The sequence below is a fragment of the Mus pahari genome, chromosome 22 (genome assembly GCF_900095145.1).
Source record: "Mus pahari chromosome 22, PAHARI_EIJ_v1.1, whole genome shotgun sequence".
In the NCBI taxonomy this organism is placed as follows: Eukaryota; Metazoa; Chordata; class Mammalia; order Rodentia; family Muridae; genus Mus; species Mus pahari.
The window spans coordinates 40,843,415-40,867,824 of record NC_034611.1 but is presented as its reverse complement, the minus strand read 5'-3'; the positions used below and the strand labels follow the sequence as shown (position 1 = coordinate 40,867,824).

The window sequence follows — 24,410 nt, the reverse complement described above, 5'->3', positions numbered from 1 at the left end:
CTGTCATAACTGGCGGTTATCATGTGGAAGAATGCAAATTGATCCATTCTTATCTCCTTGTACAAAGCTCAAGTAAGTGGATCAAGGAACTCCACATAAAGCCAGACACTGAAACTTATAGAGGAGAATGTGGGGAAAAGCCTTGAAGATATGGGCACAGGGGAAAAATTCCTGAACAGAACAGAAATGGCTTGTGCTGTAAGATTGAGAATCGACAAATGGGACCTCAAAAAATTGCAAAGCTTCTGTAAGGCAAAAGACACTGTCAATAAGACAAAAGGCCACCAACAGATTGGGAAAGGATCTTTACCAATCCCAAATCAGATATGGGACTAATACCCAATATATATATAAAGAACTCAGGAAGTTGGACTCCAGAAAATCAAGTATCCCTATTAAAACATGGGGTACAGAGCTAAACAAAGAATTTTTAACTGAGGAATACTGAATGACTGAGAAGCACCTGAAAAAATGTTCAACATCCTTAATCATCAGGGAACTGCAAATCAAAACAACCCTGAGATTCCACCTCACACCAGTCAGAAAGGCTAAGGTCAAAAATTCAGGTGAAAGCAGATGCTGGCAAGGATGTGGAGAAAGAGGAACACTCCTCCATTGCTGGTGGGATTGCAAGCTTGTACAACCACTCTGGAAATTAGTGTGGTGGTTCCTCAGAAAATTGGACATAGTACTACTGGGAGATCCAGCAATACCTCTCCTGGGTATATGCCCAGAAGATGTTCCACCTTGTAATAAGGATACATGCTCCACAATGTTCATAGCAGCCTTATTTATAATAGCCAGAAGCTGGAAAGAACCCAGATGTCCCTCAACAGAAGAACGGATACAGAAAATGTGGTACATTTACACAATGGTGTACTACTCAGCTATTAAAAACAATGAATTTATGAAATTCTTAGGCAAATAGATGTATCTGGAGGATATCATCCTTAGTGAGGTAACCCAATCACAAAAGAACACACATGATACGCACTCACTAATAAGCGGATATTAGCCCAGAAACTTAGAATAGCCAAGATACAATTTGCAAAACACATGAAACTCAAGAAAAAGGAAGACCAATGTGTGGATACTTCATTCCTTCTTAGAATGGGGAACAAAATACCTATGGAGGGAGTTACAGAGACAAAGTTCAGAGCTGAGATGGAAGGAAGGACCATCCAGAGACTGCCCCACCTGGGGATCCATCCCATAAACAACCACCAAACCTAGACACTATTGCATATGCTAGAAAGATTTTGCAGACAGGACCCTGATATATCTCTCTCTTGTGAGGCTATGCCAGTGCCTGGCAAATACAGAAGTTGATGCTCATAGTTATCCATTGGACGGAGCACAAGGTCCCCAATGAAGGAGCCAGAGAAAGTACCCAGGGTGCTGAAGAGGTCTGAAGCCCCATAGGAGGAACATCAATATGAACTAACCAGTACCCCCCAGAGATCCTTGGAACTGTACCACCAATCAAAGAAACACTTGGTGGAACTTGTGGCTCTATGTAGCAGAGGATGGCCTTGTTGGTCATCAATGGGAGGAGAGGCCCTTGGTCATTTGAAGGCTCTATGCCCCAGTATAGGGGAATGCCAGGACCAGGAATGGGAGTGGGTGGGTTCAGGAGCAGGGGGAGGTGGGAGGGATAGGGGACTTTAGGAGGGAAAATTAGGAAAGAGGATAGCATTTGAAATGTAAATAAAGAAAATATCTAAAAAAAAAATGTGAAATAAACATCATATCTAAAAGACAAGGATTATGGGTAAGAAGACAAAGACATCTTCTGCTCTTGTTAATAGTTAGCCCTGTGCTAGAAGTCTAAGCACAACAATAATAATAAAAAAAAAGATAACTGGAAAACATGGCGGATGGGGTAGATCAGCAACAGACCTCCAATGCCTACCGTAGAGGAGCCCCAGAATCTTATCAGGCTCAGCTTGGATGAGCAAATTCATGTGAAAATGAGAAGAGACTGAGTGCTTCCAGGCAGATTACGTGCTTATGATAAACATTTAAATATGATCCTGGGAAAACGTAGAAGGGGCTGTGACGATGATAGAGGTTAGTGAGGAGACATCTGAAGAAATAGATAAATCCACAAAATGAAACATCTCCCTGCTCCTCATCCAGGGAGATACTGGTGTTCTTGACGCCCCTCCATTGAGAGTTGGCTGAGACAGAAAAGTAGAGCCCGTGTAGGAAAGTGGAGTCTTTGCCCTTTGAGATGTACAGGGAGGGTCCTTCTAGAGAGAGAAGCTCCCATGCATTCTGATAGTCAGGAATGATGTGAAGAGCCCTCTACCTCAAAGAAGTTCATTTGCAAGTAACTCACAAGCTCTCCAGCTAAATGACCTGTCTCTTTCTCCAGCCCTGCAGTCAGTGTGAACACCTGCCTTGCTCTTCTCAGGAGTTGCTTTGTCCACTGTTCTTGCAGTTACTTTTAGGTTGGTTTTCTTTAAATTAAATTTGATGTTTCCTTTTTTAAAAAAAAAAAAAAAGAAAAGAAAGAAAGAAAGAAAGAAAAGAAAAAGAAAATGATTGATTGGCCTATGTCATTGTTTGCAAATTATAATTTATAAGATTTGATAAGCCAGAACTTATCAATTGAGTAAGTCATACTGGTTGATCCATCAATATCATAACATTGAAAATTGTTTCTTTCCCAGTAACAAAGAATGAGAAATGCAATTTGAAATCATAAATACAGCAAAAGTTGTGTGAAATTTTTGTAAAGAAAGTTACTGATTTTTGTTCTTTTTGTTTGCTTTGCATTTGTTTTGAGACAGGATCTCACTGTGTAGCTCTTGCCAGCCTGGATCTAATTATGTATACTAGGCTGGTCTTGAACTCACATAGATTTGCCTGCTTTTGCCTCCTCTGCCTGCCAAGCGCTGAAATCAAAGCTGTACACTACCATGTCTAGCTGAAAATAACTTATTAAAGTTGAAGGAGAAATCAAATAAATGACGGACTGTATTGTATTTTCAGATTAAATACACTTGGTATTATAAATTTTTCTCCCACTTAATGTTCATATTCAACACACTAAAGCAAAAATATGATCTTGATTTTCCAGAGAATGTGACAATTTGAATCAGAAACTCCCAAGAGTAAAGGGGCAAGCCACTTAGCCCAATTTTGAAGAATAATAATGAGGGAGCATGATTTTACCTGTAATTAAGGTTGATAATAAAGCTCTAGTAATGGAAAAACTAACACATGTACTGTTTGACAAATGATATTAGTATACCTAATTAGAGTTGGGTATAGATGAAATGTAATCATTACCAATAGGAAAATTGTAAATAATTGGAAAATATTTATAATTATTTTAATGTAAAAATTAAAATATAAATAATTTAAGTTAACATTTAAAATTCTTTTAAATTAGGTATGGGCCTTATGTGAATTAGAAGTTGATTTCTGGCCTCATTACCATTTCAGGACACTGAAATTGAAAATTGAATTTTGTAGATATGTTCTTATATTTCTGCAAGAGAACATACTGCAAGGAATTGCTCTCTTTAATAAACGTGGGTATCTTGTGTGTGACACACAGATGTTCATAATTGCACTGTCCTCCTGGTGGATCTTCCCTTGGTGAGTATGTCATGTTCTTCCTTACCTCTTCAGAACTGGTGTGGTTTGAAGTGAACTTTGCCATATCTGAAAATGGCTCTACCTATGAACTTCTTGGTTCCACTTGGCTTGGGATATTTCTTCTCTTCTTTTAACCTGAGGTGATGTATAATGGTCACATGGGTTTCTTTGATACAGCAGAAAGGTGGACGTGTTTTCTAATTCAGTCTATTAGTCTGTGTCTTTTTATTGGAGAATTAAGACCATTAATATTGAGAGTTATCGATGAGCAGTGGTGATTGACTCCTGTTATTTTATTGTTATGTGTGGGTCCCTCCTATTTTTGGTTTACTGGTTTGGGATTATTTATTCCTTGTGCTTCCTTGGATGTGGTTAGCCTCTTTAGACTGAAGTTTTCCTTCTTGTGCCTCTGTAGAGCTGTCTTTGTAGATGAATATGATTAAATTTAGTGTTATCATTAGCTTTCTTTCTCTTTTTATTATAACTATAGTTTTCCTGGATCTTTTATAGTTGGTAGAACATATATCCAGGAGCTTGCAGCCTTTAGAATCTCCATTGAGAAGTCAGGAGTGGTTCTAATGGGCCTGCCTGTGTATGTTACTTGGTCTTTTTCCCTTGCAGCTTTTAATAATCGTTCTTTGTTTTATACATTTAGAGTTTTGATTATTGTGTATGGTGGGAAACTTCTTTTCTGGTCCTATTTCTTTGATAGCCTGTCCACTCTTGTGCCTTGATAGACACCTCCTTAAATAACCCAATTAAAAAATGGGGTTCAGAACTAAACAGAGTTATCAAAAGAAACAAAGATGTCTGAGAAACACTTAAAGAAATAGTCAACATCCTTAGTCATCAGGGAAATGCAAGGAAAATCTCCTTCGCTATTTCATTTTACACTGCTCAGAATATTTAAGATCAATAAACCAAATGACAGCTCATAATGGTGAGGATGTGGGGAAAGGAGAAAATTTATCCATTGCTGGTGGGCATGCAAACTTGTACAGCCACCATGGAGATGGGTATGATGGTTCTCCAGGAGTCTGGAAGTGGATCTATTTAATGACCCAGCTGTACCACTCTTGGATATATACCCAACGACTCTACATTGCACTACAGAGACACTTATTTTATCATTTACTTATTTGTTATTTTTTTATTCTCATTTTTGTTCTACTCATAATAGCCTGAAATTTGAAACATCCTAGATGCTCATCGCCAGGTAACTGGATAATGAAAAGGTAGTACATTTACACAATGCAGTATTACTCAGCTATTAAAAATAAAATTATGAAACTTACAGTTAAATGGAAGAGGTTGGAAAGAAATTGTATTTAGTGAGTACCTTAGTCACTGTTCTATTGCTGCGAAGAAATACTATGACCAAAGCAACTCTTATAAAAGAAAACATTTCATTGGGGTCTATCTGAGGCTTCGTCCATTATGACCATGGCAGAGAGCATGGCAGCACACAGGCAGATAAAGCACTGGCGAGGGAGCTAAGAATTGTATATCCTTCTTGTCAGGCAGCAGGGAAAGAGGGAGCGGTGGGGACTGTCATGGTTTATGAAACTTCAAAGCCCGCCCCAGTGACACACTATTCAAGGCCACACCTTCTAATCCTTTCAAAGAGCTCCAGTCTCTGGTGACTAAGCGTTCCAATATAGAAGCCCATGGAGGCCATTCTAATTCAAAGTCCCACAATGATGTAATCCAGATCCCACAAAACAAGCATGTGTATTCTCTAGCTTTAAAGCCTTTGCCAGGCACACTACAGTCTGTATAATTACAGGGGTTAGACATACTGTAGGTAATAGCCGAGAGGGAAGGATAGTCCAATGAAGAGGAAATCAAATATATAGTTATGGAAAACAGAGAAAGACTGGAGTGGGAGGATTAAATGAGGGGGAGGGAAGAGGAGGATAAAAGAGGGACTATGAAGAGGGACAGCTAACACTACCATTTGAGGGATCATATACAAACACACTACTATAGTACTCTTAACATTAATACCAGGCCTGCATATCTATCTATCTATCTATCTATCTATCTATCTATCTATCTATCTATCTATCTATCTATCTATCTATACCCATATATTTAATCTATATCTCTATATAATCTCTATATCTAACCTATCTATCTATATCTACATATCTTATCTATCATCTATCTATCATCTATCTATCTATCTATCTATCTATCTATCTATCTATCTATCTATCTAAGTCTTCCCTTGAAGCTTTTTTTTTTTTTTGGTTTTTCGAGACAGGGTTTCTCTGTTCCCTTGAAGCTTTTAATAATATTTCTTTGTTATGTGCATTTAGTTTTATATATTTTGGCCATTATGTGTTGTGAGAACTTCTGGTTCTATAAAATGCACACACACACACACACACACACAGAGAGAGAGAGAGAGAGAGAGAGAGAGAGAGAGAGAGAGAGAGAGAGAGAGAGAGAAAGAGAGAGAGATTCTAAACAGAGTCACTAAATAATGGGGGAAACAATGCCCTAAGTAACTAGACATCTTTCCCCACTAAGTAAAATTTCCAGTGCCAGGAACGAGTTATTCTAATGAAGTTGTTGTCTAAAGGGGCCTCCTGGAAACTCTCAAACAACTCAGGCTATTGGCAAAGCTATTGATTACTCCCCACAACCTATGGCCAGGCTCTATTGTGAAAACAACAATTAGACATCTCATTGAACACAGTTGAGCTGGAGCCTAACTAGAGCCTTTACTCCCACTGACTACTGTTGGTGGTACTGGAAGTTACTCTGCATTGTTTCAGAAGAGAAAGGTAAACTCCAAACCAGTTACAACCCTGAGACCTACGACAGTTACCTGCCTCATGATGTGCTGGTGCAGTAGTAACACAAAGCTGTAGGAATGAACAGCTACTCTCTAATTGGATTTAAGGCCCACCCCATGAGGTGGAAGCAGCACCTGACACTGCTTCGGTGGCCAAAAACCTGAGACCAGATAGCCCCAGGGCCTAGGGGAAAACCAAATTATTATTGTTCTGTTAAAGGAGCATAGCAGTAAAGTGACTCCTAATGACGTTCTGCTATACCCATAGATCAGTGCCTCAGTCAGCCATCATCAGAGAAGATTCCTCTTGCAGTAGATGGGAACTGACACAGAGACCCATGAGTAGGCTATGTGCAGAGGGTGTGGGACTTTGGAACTCAGTACTAAATGCGATGCTTTCATCAACTCCCCACTCCCCAGGCCTCAGGAGCCCATGCAGAAGGGTTGGACGAAAGCAAGGAAACTGTCTTCCAGACATAGTAAGCCTCTCACACACATGAGCTCACAGTGACTGTGGTAGCATGCACAGTCCTTGTACAGGCTCAAGCTAGACTAGATCCCAGACCAGACAGGGTCCCAGCACTGAGACGGGGAAGTGAATACAAGCTCCCTTCCCTAACCAAGAAGCCATCTCCTGTTGACACCTGCTTGCAAAGGAACAGTTAAGTTTTCTCCAATGGAGTCTCACTGGGTATATAAACCACACTTGAGGGCAAGCCCCCCCCACCCAGTACCCAGCAGTAAATGAACTTACCAATCATTTGCTTGCATATGATAATTTCCAATTTTATGTTTTTATGGGGTTTGTTTTGTGTGTGGGGGTATGTGTGTTCATTGTGTTTTGTTTTTTTTTAATTTTTTTCTTTCTTTCTTTTTTTAAATTCTGGGTTTTGTTTTGTTCTAATTTTCCTGTTTGTTTTCCAAAGCGGGAGAGAAAGAAGAACGTGGCATTGGATAGGTGGGGAGAATCTAAGAGAAGTTAGGGAAGGGGAAACTATGATCAGACTATATTGTATAAGAAATATTTTCAATGAAAAGAAAGGAAAAAGTAAGATAAAAGAAGAAGAAGAGAAGAGGAGGAGGAAGAGGAGGAAAAGGAGGTGGAGGAGGAGAAACAGCAGCAGCAACAACACTAGAAGCTTTCCTACCCAGAGTCTAAAAAATGTAAATATTTTTGTTTTTCTTTTGTAAAAACGTAAAGTTCTGAGCAAAATGAAATATGTTTTCCAAGTTAGCTGGAAAGATAACCAGTACTTTGGACAAGCCCAACGAAAACAGGACTTGTTCTTCCTGCGTTTATAGAAACTGTGTCGACCTCTTATCACTATCAACAGTTCTGTTTTTGTTTCTCTTTTGAATCAGAGTCTCACTCTAGAGACCAGACTGGCCTCAAACTCATCATCCTCCAGCCTTAGCCTCCCTGCCAGGAGCTGGGCTTACACAAAACCAGCTCTGGACATAGTTTTTACTTTATAAATGCCCAGCACAACGTCTGACATTTGAAAGTCCTGACGATTCTTTGCACAGGGAATATCCCTAGGTGAGGATGCTTAGCATCTCTAAGCTGTAGCCACTAATTGCATTTGTGTGCAGTCACTGAGGCAGCAGTGAGGCAGCCCCCTAGGGAGTGAGACTCCCTTGCCAAGGGAGACAGGTCCATAGTTTCTCCCTCCTGAAGAGTCTTCATCACTAATCACTTTTTGAAACTCTCCTGTGAGCCTGTGACGCTTATCACACTGAATAGCCTTTTACACACCTTTTCTCTCTCTAAGTATGGTTTTCCAGGGGACTAGGACCACATACTAACTTATAGACTAAGCCTAGATGTGCTCCGTCATTGCTTGCTATATGAGAAACAATGAACTGAATCTAGTGTTTTAGACTGGAATCTCTGGAATGCCACTGGCTAGCTGCTGATTGTATTGTGCCACCTTCTTCCCTGAAAAGGATGTTTTATTCTTTTTAGGAGAGCCTTTCAGCAAAGACATCACCTTTGTGGGTTTTCTTCTTCTTCTTCTTCTTCTTCTTCTTCTTCTTCTTCTTCTTCTTCTTCTTCTTCTTCTTCTTCTTCTTCTTCTTCTTCTTCTTCTTCNCCTCCTCCTCCTCTTCCTCCTCCTTCTCTTCTCTTCTCTTCTCTTCTCTTCTCTTCTCTTCTCTTCTTCTCTCTCTCTCTCTCTCTCTCTCTCCTCCTCTTCTTCTCTCTCTCTCCTCCTCCTCCTCTTCTTCTTCTTCTTCTTCTTCTTCTTCTTCTTCTTCTTCTTCTTCTTCTTCTTCTTCTTCTTCTTCTTCTTCTAAATTTTCTTCTTGTTTTTAAGTTTATTGAAGATGATCAATGTCCCTGACCAGTCTCTATTAACAGAATGCCTTCGTCCACAGAGAGATAATTGTAATATACATCATGGCTCTAGTAAGAGAAATATATAAATATATCCTGAAGAAATACTGGAAAAAGCAGAATTTTTAAAGCATTGTTCACTGCCTTGTATAGAAGGCCCCTGATCCCCGTCTTCTTTGGGTGATGTCTTTGTCTAGAGCTCTGGCCAGTTCTGAGTCTACATTCAGAATGAAACATACCCTCTGAGTCTAAATGATGCCTCATTTGCTAAGGTGTATGGATTGATGGGGTGGCCTTTATGACCCTAAAATATTTCTTTCAATGAATACATCAGAAATGGCATGAATGGAACCAAAAGCAAATCAAAGGGATTCATTTATAAATTTATAAATCTTCATCCTGCATTTTTATTAGAGTGTCATTTTAATTGCATTATAATTGCATTTTAATTGCACATATTTGTATAAATTGAAGAAGAATCAGACTTCTGCAGCGTGGTAGTACGTTAATTTATGCTTATAGGACTTTAAAGTACACACAGTAAATGTTTTCATCATGTTAGGTACTTTAATATTGTCTTTGATTAAAAGTATATTTACCTAGAATGATGTACTTCTTGCTCCCTTCAGTGACTGAGAGAGCAAGGCACTGCTGGCGTCTGAGCCCAGGGACTGACTTGGTATTCATGAGACTCCTTGCTTGGAATGCCCTTTAAACGTTAAAAATTGCAAGATACATGCTTTCTAGCTTAGCCTCAGGAAATTTCTAGTCTCTTTATGTGGGTGGGAAGGACAGAGGATGAGTCACTGAATTAGGGTGACAGAACCAATGAATTTTTAACAATATTCTTGGCACAGGTTTTCACGGCCAAGTATCTGCCCAGTGTAGGGCCGTTTATTCAACAAGCATTTATCGAGAGCCTACTGGTGTCTGGCACCTCTGAAATATGATCCCAACCCTTTTCATAGCTCATTTACTAAAAAGGAGAGCTGAATCTTCTAGCCTTTATGTTTATCTCTTCGGCCAATTATAGATTGGACTGGTTCTTTGCTGCTTCAAAATATATCCCTCCGTTCAATTACACATATCCCAGACTTGCTGGCAGGCTTATTGCTAAGAACTTGAATTTTTGTCTTTTTTGGAAAGGAAAAAAGCAAGAAACTTAGTAAGAGAGGTCTTGCCTTGAGATCATGGCACTAAATGCCTTTGCAGGCAAGGGACCTAATGCAGAGCAGGTCTCTGTCCTGTCCTGTCCTGTCCTGTCCTGTCCTGTCCTGTCCTATCCTGGCCTGGCCTGGCCTGGCCTGGTCTGGCCTGGCCTGACCTGGCCCTGTCTCAGGGCCGTGCATGAGCTAGTGCATGAAGCATGCCTGCCATTCTGCATGCATCTCCTGTGTATCGTGCAGGGTACAACTGTAGTAAATCAATTCCTGGAACCAGAGCCCTGTTTAAATTTTTTTTTAATTACCTGAAGAACCCAAATGTAGGCTTTTACATCACACAGAGTCTGAGCCTGAATTTGAAGGGTGAACATCTTGAAAGATTTGTGTATCAATGAATGACAAGCCTCTGTTAGAATCCTCAGGTGTCCCCTATTCCCCCAAACACCCTAGTCAATCAATATTCTTGGGGGACTTTGAAGGCTGTAACTTAGGTCATGTGGATTTCCTGGCCTAGTTGTTTTGAGGGATATGTTTTATTAAAAGACTTACAAACTTTTCAACCGATTTGCTGTCAAGTGATGTTGCAGGCATGGGTCACATGACTTGGAAATAAAACAGAGGGTAAATATTGCTTTGTTTTTAAGATTTATATTTTATTTTTTTGTGCATGCGTGTCTGCCTGTAGGTGTATGTATCCACTGCATGCTTATAGCACCCAGGGAAGGCTGGAAAGGGGTGTTGAATCCCTAGGCACTGGAATTACAGATAGTTGTGAGTTGCCGTGTGGGTGCTGGGAACCAAACCTAGGTTCTCTGCAAGAGCAGCCAGTGTTCTTAGCCATCCTCCCTGCCCCCAATATTGCGGTTCCTTTTTGTCAGGGTTTCATTGTATAGATATGGCTGGTCTGGGACTCTGAAGGTCAGGGTATATCCTCAGACAGAAAGCAGCAATCTTTTTGCTTCTGACTCCTGAATGCTGGGATTAAAGGCATGCGTCACCGCGCCTGGCTAGATATTGCTTTTAAGTGTGCCTTGGGGAGAAGAAAATCCAAGAATGGATATTTTCCCCCTTAAAGTAGGCAAAGCTTGTCACACGAGTCTTTTATTAGAGCCAGATGTGGATGAACATTCCCTCCGATCCCAACACTTGGGAGGCTAAGGCAAGAGAATAAAGAATTTAGGTCTAGCCTGAGCTACACAGTGAGACTCTGTCTATGGTGGTTTGAATAAGAATGGCCTCCATAGGCTCATATATTCGAATGCTTAGTCATCAGGGCATAGCATTACTTTTGAAGTGCTAGGGGGTGTGACCTTGTTGGGCTAGGTATGACTTGCTGAAGGGCGTGTGTCTCTTTCAGGTATAGGGGTAGACTTTGAGGTTTCAAAAGCCCAAGAAAGGCCCAGGGTCACTCTCTTCCTGCCGCCTGCAAATTCAGACGTAGAACTCTCTGCTAATTCTCCAGCATCATGTCTGCCTGTGTGCCGCCATGCTCCCCTACTCTAATGATAATAGACTAAAGTTCTGAAACTGTAAGCAAGCCCCAATTAAATGCTTTGTAGAAAAATAAGAGCTGACGTGGTCAAGGTGTCTCTTTGCGGTAATAGACCACTGACAAAGACACTATTTAAAAGAAAAATAAAAGACTCTATGCCTCTTACAAACACCTTGTCAAAATAGGATGGGTTGTTGCCAATCGCATCCTGGATCAGGCCTCTTCAGACCTTATCTAGATATGGTCCCATCTCTTGGATCATGATGCAGCCTCATACTGAGACCTGTAACTAAATGTGGGGATTATGCAAATTTTACTAATAAGAAAAGCTTTCTGGGGCTGGTGAGATGGCTCAGTGGGTAAGAGCACCCAACTGCTCTTCCGAAGGTCCGGAGTTCAAATCCCAGCAACCACATGGTGGCTCACAACCATCTGTAACAAGATCTGATGCCCTCTTATGGAGTGCCTGAAGACAGCTACAGTGTACTTACATATAATAATAAATAAATCTTAAAAGAAAAAAAAAGAAGTTAAGTTTCTAGTGTGTGTGAAAGAGAGAAAGAGTTCCTTTAAAAAAAGAAAAAAGAAAGAAAAGAAAAGCTTTCTGAACCTTCAATAACCAAAATTAACTCTGAGTCAAACTCAGCAAACCAGAGGTATGCTGGTAGTGCTCAGTTAATGTTGTTTCATGAAACTTCAGCATTGGCTATGGGCTCACACTGGGCCGTTTGTACTAAGCATGTTTTCATAAAAGGTGATGCCAACAGTATCCCTAGACACTAACTTGGTTCACATTCAAGATCAACTTGTGGTGTGCACACAGGTTTTCTGCTTTTTAGAAACATAATAGTTAATTATAGAAAACAAAGATTTTTTTTGTGTCTTTATTCCTGTATAGTGTCAGGGTCAAAAGAGTGTAACTTTAGAATGTATTGTGTCTATTTGATTTTAAAAAGTTGCAGTTCAGCTCGGTGTGGAGGCGCATGCAAACACTCTGAGGCAGAGGCAGGTGGATTTCTGAGGACAGCCAGGGCTATATAGAGAAACCTTGTCTCGGAAAAAAAAAAAGTTGCAGTTCAATGACTAACTTAACTTCCATAGAAATTTGTTAGTTCTTACTTTATACTTGGCACCATGTATCCTGTTACTTGGCACCATGTATCCTGTTTTAGGGTCTTTTGTGTCTTGAGTGGTTGAGTGGAACACTTTCTAATAAATCCACATAAGCTCATGGTATTCTTAGAGCTGTTGCTCTGGTAGAAGATGCCTGCTTGTCTCCTCCAACTATAGATACAGTCTGTTTGGTCCTGGAGTTCTCCTATGCAGACTGTTTTAGCTCTGAAATGATGTGAAAATGGACGAGATATCCTTGTCTTGAGCTCTCCTTCTTGTTCTTCTAACACTCTTTCTCAAGGCTTTTACAGCTCACAAATCATGGATTACCTTGGAGTTAAAAACAAACAGAAAACAAACATTTTATTTGATTAAAGAGGGAAGAATTGTATGTTACCGAAAACAATACATCATAATTTCATTGAGCTAGGGTCTTTGAAGAATATGAAGGAACTTAAGCTATTTTCTCTGCTTGTGAGACTCTTGGGTTAGTTAACAGGAATTGCTAATACTCCCAGAAACAAACAGCAGCACACTGAGTACTATGGCTGGATATTGTTTGAAGTTGTACTGTAAAGTTTCACATGCCAGAAGTGTGGTCATAATGTAGTATGTCAAAGGGGTAGAACCTTTCAGAGATGTGACCTAATAGCAAGTAATCTGGTTATACCATCTGAGCCTGTGACGGGATTAATGCTGGTATTACAAAGGAGATTAGCTCCCACCAGAGAAGATTGTTAAAGGCAGGCTTGGCACCTTTCCAAATCTCGTTTGTTTCTTGTCTTACCTTTAACCCTCTCTAATATCCCAAGCTGAGATGACAACAGCACCACTGTTTTGAATCTCCATGTATATGAGCTGAATAGGCCTTTTTTTTTTTTTTTTTTTTTTGAAAAGTGTAACATCTACAACTTGAATTTTACAACCTGATTAGGACTTCTATCATTGAGCCAGGTGCCACTTGGCTATTTTTCAGATTTTCAGTAGAAAGTAATTTTTTTTTTTTTTTTTTTTTAAGACAAAGTACGGTAGTGCTTGTGTTTTGTCATAGCAATGAAGGGAAGAGTAGGCAGTACCAATGACATCAACCAGACAGCAGCTGCATTGCGGCGGGGGATGGGGTGGGGCGCATCTTCATTAATAGATAGTCCTCCCTGACATGCTTCACTTCATAAAATTGAATCTCTACTTGGTTTAACATCCTCAAGCCTATTTATTTGATAAACATTCTTTGACAAAGAAAAATGTATCTGAGTATATAGCTCGATGGTAGAGCATTTGCCCAAGAAAACAGTATTCAATTTTTCCAACACTCAAAAAGAGTAAAAGCATTTAATTTGTATCTTTAAAACATTTTGGATTAGAAATACTTACTTTTTTTTTAAAAAAAATTCTTGCTCATTTATAAAAGTGGGATGTTGTTAAAAGAGTTTATTTGGAAAGGTCTCTCTTCTACTGTGAGCCTCAGACCTTCTTTAAAGACAACTGCCATTACTACCTTTCTCTGCCAACAGGTTTTATGGCTATGCTATATACTTATGACTATGTTCACTCTTCCTTTTCTTCCCTCTTAGTAATTCACAAGCTTTATAGTCAAATGAAGAGCACCAGAAGAACTCCAAAATGCGGTCTACCTAGTCCTTTCTCCAGAAAGGGTTTTGGGTGAGTTATAATCATCAATGGGTGGTTAGGTAACTGATGTAGGTGGTATCTGGCCTCTACATTTGAGATATTGTTTTAAAAACCCACAAGAGTTTCACTGCATGGGGAGCTTATCTAGTTGGATTAGAGGAATCTATCATAATGCCATGCCTTCTCTTGTAGTCTTTGACCTTTACTGGAGAGAGCTTCCCTGTGGTCTCCATGGTGATGCGTGGGAATCATCCTCATTCAATTATACTGAGGATGTGGATTTGTTGCTTTGCTTTTTGCTGAAGGCCCTGCTGCTGAGCTGCAGAGTCATTAGCTAGGCCAAGGAGATGCAGCTAACTTTATTCCTCTCCTCCCTCCTCCCTTCCTCCCTTCCTCCCTTCCTCCCTTCCTCCTTCCTCCCTTCTTTCCTCCCTCCTCCCTTCCTCCCTGCCTTCTCCCTCCCTTTCTCCCTTTCTTTATTCCTCCTTCCCTCTCTCCCTCCATCCTTTACCCCTCCCTTTCTCCTTCCTTCCCTTCTCCCCCCCTCTCATCTCTTTCTTTCTTGTATTATTATAGGTAATATTAGTAAGAGTCACTAAATTATAGACTTTTGAAAAATGAGAGTAATCTATACTTAGGGTCAGTTACTCATTTTCTGTTGTCCAGTCCACCTTCCACTTTGAAATATATCTTCATGTTCTCCCGGCCTGACTGTCTCATCTCCCATGGGTCATACTTCCCCTGATTGGTTGTGCTGCTTGGTGTAGCAAGTGTGTGAATTATTTCTGTATTCTTGAACACAAAAATCGGACCTCAGGGTATCAAATATAAAGCAATTTTGAACAGAAGGGGTTGTGGTTACTTTAAGTCTGCGGGAGAACAGGAACTCACCATTCTCATTTTCTCCACCCTTTAACCACGGCCCAAGGAATAGTGCACTCATTGCTTTTCTGGTGCTGGGGGAGGAAAAGGTCATACAAAGGTTGCTGGGTTTGCGATCTCATCCTGTCTTCCTCATACTATTGACAAGGCATGGAATAGTTTATAGATTTCTGCCTCACTTTAAGGACTATTTGCTGATCTTTTTAGACACTTATCCAATCTCAAGAAACTCAAGGGAACTGATTTCGACTGTGAATTATATATTATCCATATTTGGGACAGAACAAGCAATTTGAATGTGAAGTTCCCATCAATCAGGCCAGGAGGCAGGAGAGGCTTTCTTTTGGATATTGTGTTTGAAATCATTTATGTCGATTTAAAATATTTAAATTTCTGAGAATTTAGTATTTAACCTGAATATGATCTTGACACCCCCACCTTATAGTTTCCTTTTTTTTTTTTTTTCAGTTTCTGATGAAACATTAGCTTACTGTACTATGCATTTGGTAATGTCCCCAGAGTTTAGAAATGTCAGAATGTCCTTGGAGATCTCATCTGTCTGATGAGAACAAGGATTCTGGGGTGTGTTGGGGGGGAGGGCTCACTTCCTGAATAATCACAGGAATTCAGAAAAGAGATGAGTCCTTTCAAAAGATACACTTACTACTGACTGTTGCCACAGTTCAAGCATTAAAATACTATGTTTAGTGAAGAGATGCAAGTAAGGAGGCCAGGCACACTCACAAGGCTCTAGGCACAGCTAGCTTGCACTTGTATTGTTACAGCTATTGGGGACTACTGTTCTATCACAATTGACTTAGCTGCCTCCTTTCCATCATGAGCTCCCATTAAATCAGATGATAAATATACACAGGAACACAATGGGATTCTTTTGTTTATTGTAATGCGCAATATTAAAGCTGGCAAATCGGCTTCCCTATAACTGTAGGATAGGAGTGATGCTGGTGTGTGTGTGTGTGTGTGTGTGTGTGTGTGTGGTGTTATTGTGTTACAGTGTTATTTTGGAAAGTGGGCATTCCCAGGGAATCTCGCATAGGCTGTAGGACTAGCATTAGCATCGTAGGGAGGGCATAGTGAGGCATGTAGTCAGGAAGAGAATCCTGCTGCACACGGTTCCCTGAGCCCTACACATTCCTTATCTACACACATTCCTTATCTACACACGTTTGCTTTCCATGCATATGTTTTCATCTTAGCATACATTTGACATGGTCTTGTTCTCATTGAGTTGTCTTTGAAGAGTTAATGATTTTGTTTTCAAAACAGGCATTTGCTGACATTTTACCAGTAGAATTGGTACCCAAGCTATCGTCAGCTTAGTTTGGGTCTCTTTAATTCACTACTGGAAATAAATGATCCCTAGCAATTTCAATATTATCTTATAATCTAATAAGCTATCCAATATCACTAATGGCCTTTTTAGGTTTTAAGCGGTTTCTGATTTCGATGAGGGTTATGCATCATATGTAAGGATGGGGTTAATGGTTCCCTGAAGGGACACATCAGCAGCCATGTTGCAAAATGTCATGCATGGTTTGGTCTTCTGGTCATGAGACAAGAGGAAAACATTTATTTTTCCTCAGCGTTACATCCATGGTCTGAAGATTCTTGACAAATCACGCTCATTATATTATCATTACTGTTACAATTTTTAGTGTTTTTGAAATAAGAATATTTATTTATTCATGCTTATTTGTTTATGCCTTATATTGTTTCTCAAAGTTTTACTTTCTAAGTTGTCTTCTTCCCAAGTCAATGCAGGGTGAATATATTTCATTGACAGATTCCCATTTTAGTTTTATTGTTTAGAAAATTCAGGCAAGGAAACTAGGGAGATAAGATATTATTCACATCCTTGCTTATCTCATTTGAGGAATAATAGCTTTAATTCTTCGTGCTAAAACATTCCTTCCCCATTCTGCATTGAAAAAGTGCTCAGTTTGAGTAAGACAATAGATGTAAATGCAAGTGTTTTCTTTGCTTCTATAAATTCGGGAGCCTTTTAAGAGGATGAGAGAACAGCAGAGGGCAGAAAACAAACAAACAAACAAACACCAGTATGTAAAGGACAGGACTTGAGATCCTGCCTAGAAGCTGGAAGCAACTGGGGTAAAAAAAAAAAAATCTTTTCTTAGGCAAATGGATGGAACTAGAAAAATATCATCCTGAGTGAGGTAACCCAATAACAAAAGAACACACATGGTATGCAGTCACTGATAAGTGGATATTAGCCCAGAAGCTTGGAATACCCAAGATACAACTCACAGACCACATGAAACTCAAGAAGAAGGAAGACCAAAGTGTGGATACTTCGATCCTTCTTAGAATGGGGAACAAAACACCCATGTAAGGAGTTACAGAGACAAAGACTCTGTTGAGACTGAAGGAATGCCTATCCAGCGATTGCCCCATCTGGGGATCCATCCCATAGTCAATCACCAAACCCAGACACTTTCGTGGATGCCAACAAGTGCTTGCTGACAGAAGCCTGTTATAGCTGTCTCCTGAGAGGCTCCCCCAGTGCCTGACAAACACAGAAGTGGATGCTCACACCCATCCATTGGACTGAGCACAGGGTCCCCAATGGAGGAGCTAGAGAAAGGACAAAGGAGCTGAAGGGGTTTGCAGCCCCACAGGAGGAACAACAATATGGACAAACCAGTACTCCCAGTGCTCCCAGGGACTAAGCCACCAACCAAAGAGTACATATGGTGGGACTTATGGCTCCAGCTGCATATGTAGCAGAGCATGGCCTAGTCAGTCATCAATGGGAGGAGAGGTCCTAGGTCATGTCCTTGGCCCCAGTGTAGGGGAATGCCAGAGCCAAGAAGCAGGAGTGGGTGGGTTGGTGAGCAAGGGCGGGGGGGAGAGGGGGATAGAGGGTTTTCAGAGGGGGAACCAGGAAAAGGGATAACATTTGAAATGTAAATAAAGAAAATATCTAATAAAAATATCTAAAAAATGTAAATACATAAAATATCCCCTCCCTCCCCGGCCTTGTCATCACAGGCCCTGGGACCTCCACCCAGCTCCGGTTTTCCCACGCCTCACACTGTGCTTCCACATCCAGGAGTGGTACCTCAGAGCTTTCTGACAGCTCAGCACCCACAGGGTAGCTGGAGGCACAAGTGAAGTCAAACTCCCCATCCCATGTCTACAACCCTATGGGGAGGGAGAAGACTGAAAGTTGTTCCAATGGCTCTCTTTGGGGTGAGGGCACAGTCAGAGCATTTGGTGTTAGGCCAGTGCAGGAAAACTCCTTGGATTCAGGTCCTAAATCTCATCTGAAAGCTATGCTAACGCAGATGAGCCTTAACGGTTCCCTCAGGGAAAGGAGCTAAGGCGTGTGGTGTTCTCACCAATGGACCAGATTCTCAGCAGATATTACTTCAGTTATTTTTGCTCCGGATCTCTGGGAATGTAGTGACAGTAACAGCAATGGTCGCCATCTCTGTACCATGTGCCTGACGCAGAGGAGTGAAGTGCTGGCTTTCGGTTGCCATCATTGTGATTGAGGAGAGGGACTCAGCAAAGGGGGATAATTTATTCAAGGATCTTGAAAGTCAAACATGTTTGGATCCAGTTGCTGAAACTTAAATCCAAATATACTTGACCCAAAGTCCCGGATTTCTGGTACAGCAGTGCTTCCTCCACGTGAGAAGAAAACGGTGGGAGTGGGCGGAGGGCCAGGTGTCAGTGTCGAGTTTGATGGGTAAACCGAGTATCTGGCGCGTACTCAGGCACGCCATCATCGTCAGTTCCTTGCAATGAATTCAAGGTGCCGCTAAAGAAAGCTCCTGAATTGGGTGGGGATTTCTGGGATGCCCAAGAGACCAAGCACAAGGAAAGGAAGTATTTGAGCAGAGCTGGTTCTTAGGTTGCCATCTTATATGAAATAATTATACAGGTAGAAAAGACTCCTTTGACATTTTAGCTTACCGATCAGTAGTGACAACCAAGTCTCAGGAGGACATGGGATGCCTTGATTGGTGGTACTTTGGAAACACACTTCTTTGGCATCCCAGGCTGCCTCCAGGCTTGAAATTGCCATGTAACGGAATCTAATTGTGCTCTCTACAGCCTCCAAATGCAAGGAGGGCACATCTCCACCTGAGAGCAGTTCTTTCTGGGTCTAGTCTTTTGTATACAGATTTTAATTTTGTTATTGGTGTATATGATATGTTAAGTGCATTCTCCACACTCTTGCCTGGTTCCCCCCACCTTCCCTTTTCTCTTCTGCTACCATAACCGTGTATGACTCCCAAGACAATTTTACTTCCACCTGCATTTAATACATACATACATGCATGCTTGCATACATACATAGACACAAATACATGGTTCTCTGTGATGATATGAAATCAAGGGGCCACAAGTGAGAGAAAGCATATGATGTGTTTGTCTTTCTAGGATTGGGTTAATTTGCTTGATATGATTTTCCCTAGTTGTATCTATTTTTCTGTAAACAATATGAACTTCCTTTTTTTATGGTTGGAAATTTTCATTGTGATGTTTTGTATTTTTTTTTCTCTCTCACACAGATAGATTGGTCCCCACAAAGCCTCCACTCACCACTGGCTACTGCAATTGTAATTGGAGAAATGGTTTAAGGAGAGGAAAGGTCAAAGAATCCTCAGGTCAATGGAGTCATGCCACTCAGGGGCCGTCCTTCTCTTCCATATGGTCAGATTAAAAACAAACAAGCAAACAAACAAACAAACTAACTAACTAAACTAACTAACTAACAAAACCTTCCACTGTGGACTTTTCCTGACTTCTCACAATTCATGATTTTAGATGTTTGCCTCAGTATAGGTTTTCTGTATTTTTGACGTGTAACATAAACATCACCAAGAATTCTCAGTGCACAACATTGCCTGGACTCTTTCAAACTTAAATTTAGGAAAGAAACTAGGCTCAGAAAAGCCTTGCCTCCAAAACTTAGTAATTTCATGGTTAAATTATATATATATATTTAATAACTGAGCCATAAGCAATGTTGCTAAGGTGTTGTGGCTAAAGGTTTTTATACTTTTAGGATGTGCTTAGATATTTTTAAGTTGTCAAGTCTAAGCTTCAGATTGTGTTTCCTCCCTTACAATCCCCAAATCTTCATGCAACACTTTTAATTTATGGTAAAGACTTCATTCTCTGATATGGTAGAAAGTCAAAAGTGTGTCTCATGAGCTAAGGCATATTTTTTTCTGAGCTTTAATTCCAGTTAATTTCCCAAACTTCACACGGTACCTAATGTCCTGTCTGCCACATGAAGCAGAAAATTATAGATGTTCTCTGAACGATTATTTAAATGTAAGGAGTTTCAACAACTCCCGGGGAGAAAGCATTGGATGAGTGTCATGACTTACAGTGTATTGTGAAAATGGATGAGAAAATAAAACCTCACTCAGAAATAGTAACAGTATCTTGGTCTGTAAAAAAAACAAAACAAAACCAACCAAACAAAAAAAGCCAACCAAAAAAAAAAATAAAATAAAATCCCAAATCAAAACGGAGATGGTGGCTATTCTGCTCTTTGGTGTTTATGAGCTATGACTGGGTAAAATCCAGCCAGACTCTTGTTTCATCATCAGAGATTGTCTACTGTGAATAATTTTTTGATTAGGGGTCAAAAACGGAGCAACATTTATCTCAGAGGACAAAGGAAAAGCCAGTTCCTGGAATTATCTTTGTGGTAAAATGTCAGCTACCATAACTTTGAAAATAATAGGAATTTTCTGTTTTGCCACTTTCAAAATTAATTCTCTTTGCCTGAAACGAGAAAGAATAATAAAAGCCTTTTATATTAGATTGACAAATGCCAGTAAGTTACCCTCCCTCAATTTTTTTTTTCTTTATCAGTTTGCCCTTTTGATCGGCACAGCACACACACAACAAAATGCATAAATTCAGTATATTTTCCTGCTCACCAAGCATAAATTATTACTAACTGTGGTGAGAGGCTTTTTGAAAAGCTGTTTAGTTTTATGGAGGGGACTTCTTTCATCTACAAACGATTCTGTTTGAAATCAAAGAAGATACTGTCTTATCTTTGTGACCTCAGGAAACTGAACTATGATGACATATTTCCATTCTGAGAGGGCAATGGGAAGCATAAGCGAGTAAATTCTCCTAATCTGTTCCTGTGCTTGGCTCAGGTTCTCAGCCTTTGAAATGCTAAGAGAATTACCTTAGCATTAGTGTGTGATATGACTCCATTGTTTGTTATCTGATGATGGTGTTGTGCCTGGCTGATTTAGCTAGGGCAGGTGGCCTTAGAGGTGAGTACAGAATTCCTTTCTAAATAGCCCCACACCAGACACACTAGACACACTCGTGCAAGTGCGCCCACCCCCGCCCCCCACCCCCACGACAGCCTTGTAATTATCACCTGATGGCCGCCAACTTTGCTGATCTTTCAGCTCTCCTGAATCCAATCACAACAAAGGCTGCTCTGCTTCTCCCACCTGAAAGGGAGGAGGCAATTTGAGGAAGCATCAGTTTGAAGTAGCGGTAATGGAACTCATATCTATCGCATGATTAGAACTGTTACTCAGTGACAAGCAGCATGGAAATTCACAAATGACTTTCCTGCATGAGCACATTTACTCTGCCTTCACTCCCTCTGACATCTGTCTCCTGCCTAGTCCCTTTCATCACAGGAAATCATGAATCCAGCCACGAAGTTGGCATTTAGCATTATGATGCTACTGTGGGCCATTTATGAATCTGCTCTTTTCTTGAAGGATTCTCCACTCTTCCGTTCGGTTTATTTGTTATTTTGGAGGTGGGCAATCATGTCATGATCTGCAACTGCTGAAAAATGAACATTTTTAGTAATTCAGCCCTGGATTGAAGAAGAGAAACTCTTGAACCCTGGGTGCCTAAGACTGCATTGGAGGGTTGGAGAGATGGCTTAGCAGACACGGAGACAAAGTGTGGAGCACGGACTGAAGGAAAGGCCATCCAGAGAATGTCCCACCTGGGGATCCATCCCATATACAGTCACCAAATGCAGACACTATTGTGGATGCTAGCAAGTTCTTGCTGATAGGAACCTGATACAGCTGTCTCCTGAGAGGCTCTGCCAGATCCTGACAAATACAGAGGTGGATGCTCACAGCCAACCATTGGACTGAGCACTGAGTCCCCAATGGAGGAGTTAGGGAAAGGAATGAAGGAGCTGAAGTGGTTTGCAGCCCCGTAGGAAGAACAACAATATCATCCAACCAGGCCCCCAAGAGCTCCCAGGGACTAAACCACCAACCAGAGTACACATGGAGCGACCCATGGCTCTAGTCACATATGTAGCAGAGGATGGGAGAATAGGCCCTTGGTCCTGTGAAGACTTAATGCCCCAATGTAGGGGAATGGCAAGGTGGGGAGGCAGGAGTGGGGTGGGTGGGGGAGCACCCTCATAGAAGAGGGTGAGGGAGGATGGGATAGGGGTTTCTGGTGGGAACTGCGAAAGGTTTAACATTTGAAATGTATGTAAAGAAAATATCCAATAGAAAAAGACTGCATTGGAGCCTCCTGGCTCCAAGCACAGCTGGCTCATAGCCTAGGTGCTCTCAGATTCAGCAAGAAGCAGGGTTTGGATAAAACTGAGTCACTTGCCCAGGTGGAACGTGAGTGAGGTTGAGCTGTGACACCAACTGCTTGACAAGCCGTGGTGGCTGTTCTCTCAGCAAAGTGGAAAGGATGTGAAAATTATTCATTCTCATATGTTAGGTCTTAAAATAGTCTGCACTGTTGATACATTTTAAAAAAGCGTGCAAGCAATTTTCTTAGCCTATCTGGGTGAAAGTTCAAATGGCCATGACCCCTTTGCATAGAAACACAAGGTATAAAGCTGTCCAGTATTTAGAGAGGTACCAACAAGGTTGCAGGCTCAGTCCGAACAAGAATTACAGTTCTAAAGACTTTCAAAATTAAGTGTAATTTAGGACATAATGTTAGAATTCTTTGCCTCAGAGGGTCTAATTTACTGACCCCTTATCCCAAGCCAAAATTTAAAAAAAGAAAAACATACGCCTTTAAGGCTATGGTATAGCATACATATGGTTTCTGAGATAATATTATATCATAACAATCGAAGGATTATGTTAAAAATCGAAATGACTCACATCAGTTTCACACAGTTACAAGAGCTGAAATCATTTTGATTACCAGGTTAGAGCTCTAGCTAAGTAGGGTGGCTTATTCGTAGCTGAACTTACACCCTAGATAATAAAACTATTTATGATCATTGATAATGTTTTCCAAAACTTGTCAGGTGACTTTAAAAACTGCAAGGCCCAATTTTGACGACTTTGCCTTTTCTGCTAGAGATCATCGTGATGGACACATGATTTTTATCTTTGAAATGCCCCCACCCTGGGCTCGTGGAAGCCAGCAATGACTCTTTTATTGTATGTGAAAGAGTTGGGAGTGATTGGTTGCAGGTCACAGAAACCATTTCTGAGTATTTAGACACGTGGTCCAGTAGATGGGCCTACACTCAGGAACATTTAGGCAGCATAAGTGGACTCAGATGTGTGTGTGTGTGTGTGTGTGTGTGTGTAAAGTAGGGATTAGAGTGTTAAAATGATGAAGGAAGTGTTTGACAGCCAGTTTCATTCTCAAAGGAAGCTGAGGTTGAAGGAAAGCTCATATATGACTGTAGGACATCTGGTATCACTCTGCCTCAGCAAGATCAGTGTTATATGGGGATGTTGTCAATATATATGGATGCTGGTCCTTGAGTTGACCCTGGGTATTTCACACTACAGGGGCTTTCCCTGGGGTGGTTGGAGAACAAGAGTTCTAAACTACTTTCTCCTGTCAGGGAGGGTCACTGCTTTGCCATTTCTTCATCTCTAGACATTCTCACGGCTAGCAACTGGTGCACGGAGCACTTCCCAATCCAACACTTGTTCTCCAACCCAGATGTGTTTTGTAAGAGAAGGAATGACAAGAAGCCTTGTTAAATTGGATGACTTGGTTCAATAATTGTAAATCCTAGAGACCATACCCCACTAGAGCACTCTTTTACAAATGTTTCAGGGCCCAGCACAATTCTGTCGCTGTCGCTAGAGTTACTTGTCTCAGACGACATCCTTGTGCTAGAACATAGACTCCATCTTCAGGGCTTGTCACATCCAGTCTTAATGATTCCTCAAGGTGTAAGAGAACAAAAAGGCTTGATCTAACTCTGTGTTCTACCTCAGTACTTAACACTGACATCTCCTTCTTTCCCTTGCAGTTCTCTTTGCCCCTCATTTACCACACGTCCTATCTTCCTTGTGAAACTGTCTTTTGTTCATGTAATTTCCCCTTTCTTCCACTTGCCCTAAAGATCTCATTTTTTGTTATTTTTATCCT

General features: G+C 40.8%; 1 pseudogene; it reads left to right on the top strand.

Annotated features, from left to right (window-relative positions):
* Positions 1-1,870: 1,870 nt before the first annotated feature.
* LOC110338912 lies at positions 1,871-2,184 on the top strand (annotated as a pseudogene).
* The last annotated feature ends 22,226 nt before the right edge of the window (positions 2,185-24,410 follow it).